Raw genomic sequence first — 10,878 nt, 5'->3', positions numbered from 1 at the left:
GACCAAACAGTTCTCGTTGAAACCCTCTGCTGCCAGACCACCAAGATTATATGGCCTTCCAAAGATACACAAAGAAGATACACTTTTTTGTCCCATCGTCTCTACTATCAACTCCCCCACCTATAAACTGGCACGTTTTCTTGCTGATATACTGCGACCTTTCACTGGAAAAACACCTCTGCGGTACTAAATTCTACTCACCTGGTATCGACAATCAAAGGCATTTCCCTGTCCCCAGACGACCTGCTTGTTAGTTTTGATGTGGTGTCCTTGTTCACCAAAATCCCGGTACCTGACACCATCGCTATCATTGAAGACCTGGTTCATCAAGGACTGCACACTGATGTACCCCCCTGGTGAGACATTGCTTAACCAACACATACTTCACCTGGAATGGAACTTTCTACAAACAAACTGAGGGCACCCCAATGGGCTCCCCCCTATCTCCGGTTGTAGCCAACGTATTCATGGAAAATTTTGAAACTGACGCCATCCAGACTGCCACTCTACGCCCGACCTTATGGAAGAGGTACGTGGATGACACCTTTGTCATCTGGCCACATGGCCAGCCTGCTCTAGACCAATTCCGCGACCACATCAATTCCATACACCCAGCCATCAAATTTACCATGGAGGTCGAAAAAGATGGCAAACTACCCTTTTTGGATGTCTTAATTAAAAGGAGACATGATGGTTCAATGAGCCACTCTGTCTACAGGAAAGCTACCCATACAGATGCTTACTTGAAACCGGATTCCCACCACCATCCATCCCAGAAAAACTCCCTCATCAAGACTCTATACCATAGAGCCCAATGCATTTCCGACCAGGAACACATTACCAGTGAACTCAAGCACATACACCAGGCTCTCAGGGCTAATGGTTACTCCGACTACACAATCCGCAAAGCCATCACTCCAGTCATGAAGAAGGATCCTCTTGTGGAGCCACTCAAAACCATCACCTTACCCTACATTGCAGGGGTCACTAAAAAGATCTCAAAAATCCTGAATAAACACAAGATCCAGGTCCGATTCAACACAGTACATAAAATCCGTGATCTAGTTCCATCTGTAAAAGATGCCGTTCCAGACATACAGTACCCGGGCGTTTACAAACTAAAGTGCCTCTGTGGTAGTAGCTACATTGGAGAAACCAAACGACATATCTCGGACCGCATCCGCGAACATAAAGCAGACTTGAAACACGGTAGGACGAACTCCTCTGCCGTGGCAGATCACTGTTATTATTCAGTGGGCTCACATGACATTGACTTCTCCAAGACGGAGGTTCTTTGCAAACCAACCGGCTACCATGAGAGATTCGTTCATGAGGCCATTCACATATACAAGCACAGAGACAATTTCAACCGAGAAGATGGATTCTGGCTTAGTAACTATTGGAAAGATGTTTTAAACCATTTCCGTTCTTAATTAATTGTATTTTACGATGACCTTCAGACCGCAGCTCTTTCGCTGGCATTGACTCTTAATACCACTCACACCACGGTTAATGGTATGGTTTACAACATGGAGTATAACAGCGCCTCGCAGCTGTCTCTCTCCCCCTCCTCTGTTCCGACCATGGATGAACTCGTCCGTCTGAACGGGACCCGTAGCTATCCGTGTTGCTAAAGTTGAGGGTAAGAATCCACCCATTTTTCGCCATATAGCATTGCGATATATAACGACTTATTGTTGGTAGCTTAGCTGATTGGAGAATATAGAGTTTATTGATAACATTGAGGTAATTTATATTTTAGTTTTTTTATTGGTTCACTATATAGTATTCATTATATATTGTATTGTATACCCAGTTACTGTGAATAGCTCAGATGTGTAGGCCTTGACTTCAACATAGCCATTTCTGTGACCAGTCACAAGCTAATCACTCAGTTATTTCAATGCTAAATTCGCCTAGTTATTTCAATGCTAAATTCTCCTATGTGATTTTTACTAGGTGCCTCGGTGAATGTATATGCTCTGACTTTAACATAGCTATTTCTGTGACCAGTTACAAGCTAATCACTCAGCTATTTCAATGCTAAATTCTATGCTAATTCCTTTGTCAAGGGGTGCCTCTGCGGATGTGTATACTTTAACTTAGCTATTTCAATGCTAAATTCTATGCTAATTCCTTTGTCAAGGGGTGCCTTTGCGGATGTGTATGCTTTAACTTTAACATAGCCTTTTCGGTGACCAGTCACAAGCTAATCACTCAGCCATTTCAATGCTAAATTATATGCTAATTCCTTTGTCAAGGCGCTTTGTTTCTTCTCCCACAGCTTAAAGGTCGCGATCTGAGCGTGCCTTTTTCACTCCAGCGCTGTCCTCCAGACAGTCTCGTCCCTTCACCTGATGAAGGCCGCTTGTGTTGTGGCCGAAACGTCGTGAGAATATTATTGTGTTATTTTATTTTATCAATTTATTATTTTATTCTCATTCTACGTGACTTTACCGAAAGAACCAAAGAAGATGAATCCTTGCCGTCACGAAAGCTTTAAATCATTTTGACTGTTTATATTTTCGGGATGAGTTATATCTTTAAATGCTTAAAAGGTGAACATCTGGTAATGCTACACTTTTAATCGCGACCTTCACAAAAGCTGATTAATGGTGCGTTCACAACTACCATGTAATAAAACACATTGACATTCTTGAAAAGCCAAGAATTTGTATCCTTATGGAAAAAAATCAAGTGCGGTGTTCTTCACTAATTTCCAGAGGGGGGCACTTTCGCTGATAAGACATCACCAGCGTGAGGACCGCCACACATTTGAAGCCATTTGGAGGTTTAACAGCAGCACTACGATGACGATGGTGACGGGGTGTGTTATTACTTGTCTGTGTATTGTCGCGGGCCCCACGTCAGGGCCCGAACTAACGGCCGCCAATAGCCAACGGGCCTTGCAATGAGGAACACCGACAGTGCATTGACTGAGTAGCTTCACGCAGCTGTGATGTGATGCTGTGGTGACGCGACGCATCCAATGAAACAGTGTTAATACATGGCCATTAAAAATGATAAGTACATAAATAGTTCATCTTCAATGATGTTTTACACAGCCCATGCCCACGTGGGTAAGACAGTGACAGCTAAGAAGGGTGCGAATTGGCTGCTTACCCAGTTAGTTACACTGTGTGGCCTGAAGGGAAATGTAATGGTGTGGCGTGTCGGGGAATGCCCCTTCTCAATTGCTACTTTGTATTCCTCACGATGACGCACATGGCTGTGTTGTGTGGGCAGGCAGGTGGCTGTTTTATGGACACGCGTGTGGGAATGTGGAATTTCCAGCAATGCCCCGTCCAGCAGCTGCCGACAGATAAGAAAGCGCCTAAAGCGAATACCCACGTATTTTCTTTAACCAATATTAACTAGATCGCGTAAATATAACTGTGTCGTTAAACCCTCCACCACCCGACACAGCTAATTAGCAAAGTTTGTCGCTAACAAAACGTGGCAATGAGTTAACGACTTCAGCACACCGGTGTGTTGGAGAGTAACATTTAGACACGTCATGGGCCCTCCCTTGCCAGTATATCAAAATAAGAATAGTTTTTACACTTTCTGGCAATAAAACAATTGTGTTAAGATGTTAAAACACCAAACAGAAACCTTTTGCAAGGACTCCTGTCACTGCATTAACCACACGTAGTGCTTGTGGTGAACATGCAAACAAAATACTGTAATGCTCTGCTAGTCTCTGATGATGCATTGATTTTTAAACTGATTGGGCCACACCAGAGACGGCTTTCTTTAGAGCCTCGTCTCACTAACAGTGCTAGACCAGAGGACAACGCCAAAAGGCGAACAGCACAAAGACAATGCCACTATCAGGTTTCAGTTTGTTTTACATCTTTACACAATTGTTTTATTGCCAGAAAGGTTTACTTGGGTGAGCCACGTATTTTACAAATCGCTTTTATCGCTTCTCTGTCACTCTGGCCTTCCGTAGAGTGAATGAGAGGGCGTGACAAACTGTGCGACGTCATGTCACCACCGCTGGTACGTACTCAATTTCCACGTCATAACCCGCACGGTGGCCAATTGTAAATACGGTGACGTAATACTTTATGGTAGAACACAATGACGTCAAAATCCCGCGTTTTGGGAGTGTCGCCCATGTGACGTCACGCATTAGGCCCCGCCCAGGACGAGACCCCAGCGTTTCTTGGCATCTTCCGATTCAGAAAGCGACGAGGTTCATTAGAAGTTATACGGAGTTACAAATATGAAGAAGAGTTTATATTCTAATGCTTGTATGTTGAACTTCTTTCGCACCATGATGATGGTATGCGAACAGTTCAAAAGAAGTTGTAAAGCCCTACAATCACTAAAATCCACTCCTGGGTGAAGGCCTTCCCAAGCCTCTGCCATCATCTCTACCAATTCTGTCGCTACCTCCATGGTCACGGTTCACTGCAACCTCACTCCTCGTCGATTCCTTCACCCAGGTTGAGGACGTGGGCTACCATTCACTGTTTCATCTCAGTGTTCACCACCACACTGCAGGCCACAACAAAGACAAACATCCCCCATATAGCCTTAACAGACTGTAGGGGCAAGTGCTGTTAGCGAGTAGCACCTATGAAGGCCGGCACGGTGCACGAGGGGGTTGGTGGCCAACACCACGCCCGGCCGCCTTTGTCTCCCCAGTGGCGATGTTTACACATTGCACCAGGTATTCATTTGAGGCTGAGTCTACCTAGAGGAGGCCCAAGACCGGTTGAAATAATTGTCACCGGTGGCGTTGGCCGTGAGAGGGAATCGAACTCGCCACTGGAAGTCACAGTCATCTCCACTTCTCCCTCTCACCACCATCACCTTCACCATCATCCCTGACCTCAAGCTCTGACAAAACCCTTGCTCGAATCAAGAAACGTCTTCCAGTCCCACTAATTACCACGTTCAGTTTAGATTATTCAGAGTATGTGGCTGCTGTAAATTTCCACGTGATAAGCCAGGTTTATTCTGAAAAATAAGCTCAGGGGCCGTCCATAAATGATGTCACGCGATTTTGGAAGATTTTTGACACCCCCCTAGTCACACGGCGTCACAAAAAGTCAGCCCCCCCTCAAATATGACGTCATAAAGCTCTGCCCCCCCCCAAATAAAACATGCTTCAAATCGCTTTAAACTATTGTCATTGAAGTGCGTATTTAATGTGGCGCTGCACTCTGATGTTGTAGGAGTGTTGTTATAACAATTCTATATTTATTTAAAGTTGCGCATTTTGATGTGACGTCACATTTCTCAACCCCCCCCCTCGTCACACATCGTCACAAATGTCTGACCCCCCCCCCCCCCTTAGGTGCGTGACGTCATTTATGGACGGCCCCTAATAGCTCAGTGGGGCTTACCTGGCAAGGTACAAAAATGTTTCGTTTTATTTGTATAACCTTTAAAGTGTTTTATATTAATTCCCTATATATGTAGGTCTTTGGGGGGAGTTCGCGTACCTGTGTTAATAAACCCGCTACCACCGACACAGCCAAGGTTTGTCACGTAAACAGAATTAAAAACAAACTTACGGATGACTTTGGTGGCGAAAGGCTACGTGTGAAACCTTTCTATAGTAAACACTCCTATCGTGTTTCTGTACTGTTTGTTGCTGGAACATTATGACCCGAACCCCGAATGGACGTCTGTGAAAAAGAGCTTTATAGCTCAATCGGATTCCTTCTGCGGCCTCACAATACACTGTCAAGATTAATACACAGAGTACACAATATTCATATTCTTGGTTCTTTCGGTAAAATCACGTTGAAGGGAAACAATAAAATAATAAAATGTATATTTTATTGTTTCCCTTCAACGTGACTTATGAATCACTGCAGTCACGAAAGCTTTAAATCAGAGTACACAACGTCAAGATTAATACACAATGTCAAGATTAATACACAACAATACACAACAACAACCGCCATTCGCCACTAAGTGGCGGTGACGTCACCACGACGCTCATGTCAGGCCATGTGCACCTTGAGGCCACGTGAAGTGTCGGACGCCCGCTGGCAGGAGGTCACGGGGCAGACCCAGGTGCCACGGGTCGACTGACTGAGATGACTGAGATGAGTGGCTGATGCACCACCTGTGCCCCCTACTGTGCCAACCTGCTGTGCTTTAGCCACCCGGCGCTCCGCTCGTTATTTTGAGCGTAGCTCCTCCGCCCTCCGTTGTTGTTGGAGGGCGACTGCCTCCAACTGCCCAGTAGCGTCCTTCACGAGCCTCCTCCACAGAGGCCGATCTTGACACCGCTGGTACCAGTCATCGGCAAGTCCACTCAGCTCCACGTCCTCCTGTACCACATCACGCCATCTCTTCTCTAGCCCGTGCTGCGCCCGTTTAGCCCCCTCGATCCGGCCGAACAAAAGCTGTTTCGGCATGCGGTGGCTGGGCATGCGGGCTACATGACCCAGCCAACGCAGCCTTGCCTGCCGGAGGAGCTCACCGATGGGACCTTGCCCAGATCTTTCAAGAATTTGTGAGCTCCTCACACAATCCAGCCTGGTTAAACTCAGGATGGATCGTAGGCAGGCTAGCCTAAATGTTTCTAACCGGCAAAGATGTTCCATTAAGGGGGTCCACGTTTCGCAAGCGTAGAGAAGGGAGTGAATGACTGTGGCCGAGAAGACCTGAAGCTTAGTGCGGAGCAACAGACCAGGTAGCTTCCACACAGCGTTACAGAACTGATGAAAAGATATTGCCGCTCGACTGATTCGGAGTGAGACCTCTGCTGTTAAACTGGAGCCGGTCATAAGCACACTGCCCAGGTATGGGAAACTCTCCACTCTCTCCACAACTGCCCCATCACCGATTGGGAGTTGTGGGGGTGGAGTGTCCGATGGTACAAAATACCCAGGCAGGTGCTTAGTTTTGGTGGGGCTGATGGCACGCTCCAGTCTCAGCAGCAGCGTCTCCAACTCCTCCTCTGAATGAGCAGCTATTACCAAATCATCGGCATACATAACGTGGTTCAGCAATAGGAAGCCATCCCTTGACCGCACCCGGGCATCGATCAGCCTCCCATTATATCTGTACCAAATGGAGATTCCCCCAGCACAGCTATTAAAGGCTTCATGAACTACGTGGTCAAAATAGATGTTAAATAATGTGGGAGCCAGAGGACATCCCTGTCGCACCCCAAGGTGTACAGGGAATGGCTTTGACTCCCGGCCACGTAGTTTTACCCGGGCCCGCTCACCATCATGAAGGTCCTTAATGATCGTGAGCAGGGGGTCAGGGACTCCAAAAGCTTTATTGACCAGGTCAATAAAGCAGATATGTAGGTCTTGTTGGCATTCCCTACACCTCTGCTGTGGCAGACGGACAGAAAATATGGCATTCGTGCAGGACCGCCCTTTCCTGAAACCGCATTGGGGCTCCGCAAACCTCTCCTCACCATGCCTGGCAAGGCGATGTTGAATAATCCTTGCCAGGACCTTTCCCGGCACACTGAGGAGTGAGATGCCCCTGTAGTTGTTACACCAGGGCATCCTTCCAATCCTGCGGAACCCGTCCAGTGGTCCAGACTGTTGGTATGATGTCATATAGGGCAGTCTGTGCACAAACGCCACCCTCCCTCAGCATTTCGCTTGGGAGATCATCTCTTGCCGGTGCATTTCCTGGTCTCAGACTCAGTACTTCTTCAACAGATGGCACCTCAGCTAGCCACTCACAGGGGGCGACTTCTTCCAATATTTGAGGCACCGCAGCCTCAGCAGGGTCAATACACAGTACACCAATGTCAAGATTAATACACAGTACACAATGTCAAGAGTAATACACAATGTCAAGATTAATACACAGTACACAATGTCAAGAGTAATACACAATGTCAAGATTAATACACAGTACACAATGTCAAGATTAATACACAATGTAAAGATTAATACACAGTACACAATGTCAAGAGTAATACACAATGTCAAGATTAATACACAGTACACAATGTCAAGAGTAATACACAATGTCAAGATTAATACACAGTACACAATGTCAAGAGTAATACACAATGTCAAGATTAATACACAGTACACAATGTCAAGAGTAATACACAATGTCAAGATTAATACACAGTACACAATGTCAAGAGTAATACACAATGTCAAGATTAATACACAGTACACAATGTCAAGAGTAACACACAATGTCAAGATTAATACACAGTACACAATGTCAAGATTAATACACAATGTCAAGATTAATACACAGTACACAATGTCAAGAGTAATACACAATGTCAAGATTAATACACAGTACACAATGTCAAGAGTAATACACAATGTCAAGATTAATACACAGTACACAATGTCAAGAGTAATACACAATGTCAAGATTAATACACAGTACACAATGTCAAGAGTAACAATGTCAAGATTAATACACAGTACACAATGTCAAGAGTAACAATGTCAAGATTAATACACAGTACACAATGTCAAAAGTAATACACAATGTCAAGATTAATACACAGTACACAATGTCAAGAGTAATACACAATGTCAAGATTAATACACAGTACACAATGTCAAGAGTAATACACAATGTCAAGATTAATACACAGTACACAATGTCAAGAGTAATACACAATGTCAAGATGAATACACAGTACACAATGTCAAGAGTAATACACAATGTCAAGCTTAATACACAGTACACAATGTCAAGAGTAATACACAATGTCAAAATTAATACACAGTACACAATGTCAAGAGTAATACACAATGTCAAGATGAATATACAGTACACAATGTCAAGAGTAATACACAATGTCAAGCTTAATACACAGTACACAATGTCAAGAGTAATACACAATGTCAAGATTAATACACAGTACACAATGTCAAGAGTAATACACAATGTCAAGATTAATACACAGTACACAATGTCAAGAGTAATACACAATGTCAACATTAATACACAGTACACATTGTCAAGAGTAATACACAATGTCAAGATTAATACACAGTACACAATGTCAAGAGTAATACACAATGTCAAGATTAATACACAGTACACAATGTCAAGATTAATACACAGTACACAATGTCAAGAGTAACACACAATGTCAAGATTAATACACAGTACACAATGTCAAGATTAATACACAATGTCAAGATTAATACACAGTACACAATGTCAAGAGTAATACACAATGTCAAGATTAATACACAGTACACAATGTCAAGAGTAATATACAATGTCAAGATTAATACACAGTACACAATGTCAAGAGTAATACACAATGTCAAGATTAATACACAGTACACAATGTCAAGAGTAACAATGTCAAGATTAATACACAGTACACAATGTCAAGAGTAACAATGTCAAGATTAATACACAGTACACAATGTCAAAAGTAATACACAATGTCAAGATTAATACACAGTACACAATGTCAAGAGTAATACACAATGTCAAGATTAATACACAGTACACAATGTCAAGAGTAATACACAATGTCAAGATTAATACACAGTACACAATGTCAAGAGTAATACACAATGTCAAGATGAATACACAGTACACAATGTCAAGAGTAATACACAATGTCAAGCTTAATACACAGTACACAATGTCAAGAGTAATACACAATGTCAAAATTAATACACAGTACACAATGTCAAGAGTAATACACAATGTCAAGATGAATATACAGTACACAATGCCAAGAGTAATACACAATGTCAAGCTTAATACACAGTACACAATGTCAAGAGTAATACACAATGTCAAGATTAATACACAGTACACAATGTCAAGAGTAATACACAATGTCAAGATTAATGCACAGTACACAATGTCAAGAGTAATACACAATGTCAACATTAATACACAGTACACATTGTCAAGAGTAATACACAATGTCAAGATTAATACACAGTACACAATGTCAAGAGTAATACACAATGTCAAGATTAATACACAGTACACAATGTCAAGATTAATACACAGTACACAATGTCAAGAGTAATACACAATGTCAATATTAATACACAGTACACAATGTCAAGAGTAATACACAATGTCTAGATTAATACACAGTACACAATGTCAAGAGTAATACACAATGTCAAGATTAATACACAGTACACAATGTCAAGATTAATACACAATGTCAAGATTAATTCACAGTACACAATGTCAAGATTAATACACAATGTCAAGATTAATACACAGTACACAATGTCAAGATTAATACACAATGTCAAGATTAATACATAGTACACAATGTCAAGATTAATACACAGTACACAATGTCAAGAGTAATACACAATGTCAAGATGAATACACAGTACACAATGTCAAGATTAATACACAATGTCAAGATGAATACACAGTACACAATGTCAAGAGTAATACACAATGTCAAGCTTAATACACAGTACACAATGTCAAGATTAATACACAATGTCAAGATTAATACAGAGTACACAATGCCAAGATTAATACACAATGTCAAGATTAATACACAGTACACAATGTCAAGAGTAATACACAATGTCAAGATTAATACACAGTACACAATGTCAAGAGTAATACACAATGTCAAGATGAATACACAGTACACAATGTCAAGAGTAATACACAATGTCAAGAGTAATACACAGTACACAATGTCAAGAGTAATACACAATGTCAAGATTAATACACAGTACACAATGTATGGATTTAAAGCTTTCGTGACTGCAAGGATTCATCTTCTTTGGTTCTTTCGGTAAAGTCACGTAGAATGAGAATAAAATAATAAATTGATAAAATATAATTGTGTTATTTTATTTTATCAATTTATTATTTTATTCTCATTCTACGTGACTTTACCGAAAGAACCAAAGAAGAGTACACAATGTAACACACAGTACACACAGTACA

The sequence above is a fragment of the Petromyzon marinus genome, chromosome 20, assembly GCF_048934315.1.
Source record: "Petromyzon marinus isolate PM22_M1 ecotype Great Lakes invasive population chromosome 20, UKy_Petmar_22M1.pri1.0, whole genome shotgun sequence".
Lineage (NCBI taxonomy): Eukaryota > Metazoa > Chordata > Hyperoartia > Petromyzontiformes > Petromyzontidae > Petromyzon > Petromyzon marinus.
The sequence above is the reverse complement of the archived record's forward strand: the minus strand, read 5'-3'. Positions refer to the sequence as shown.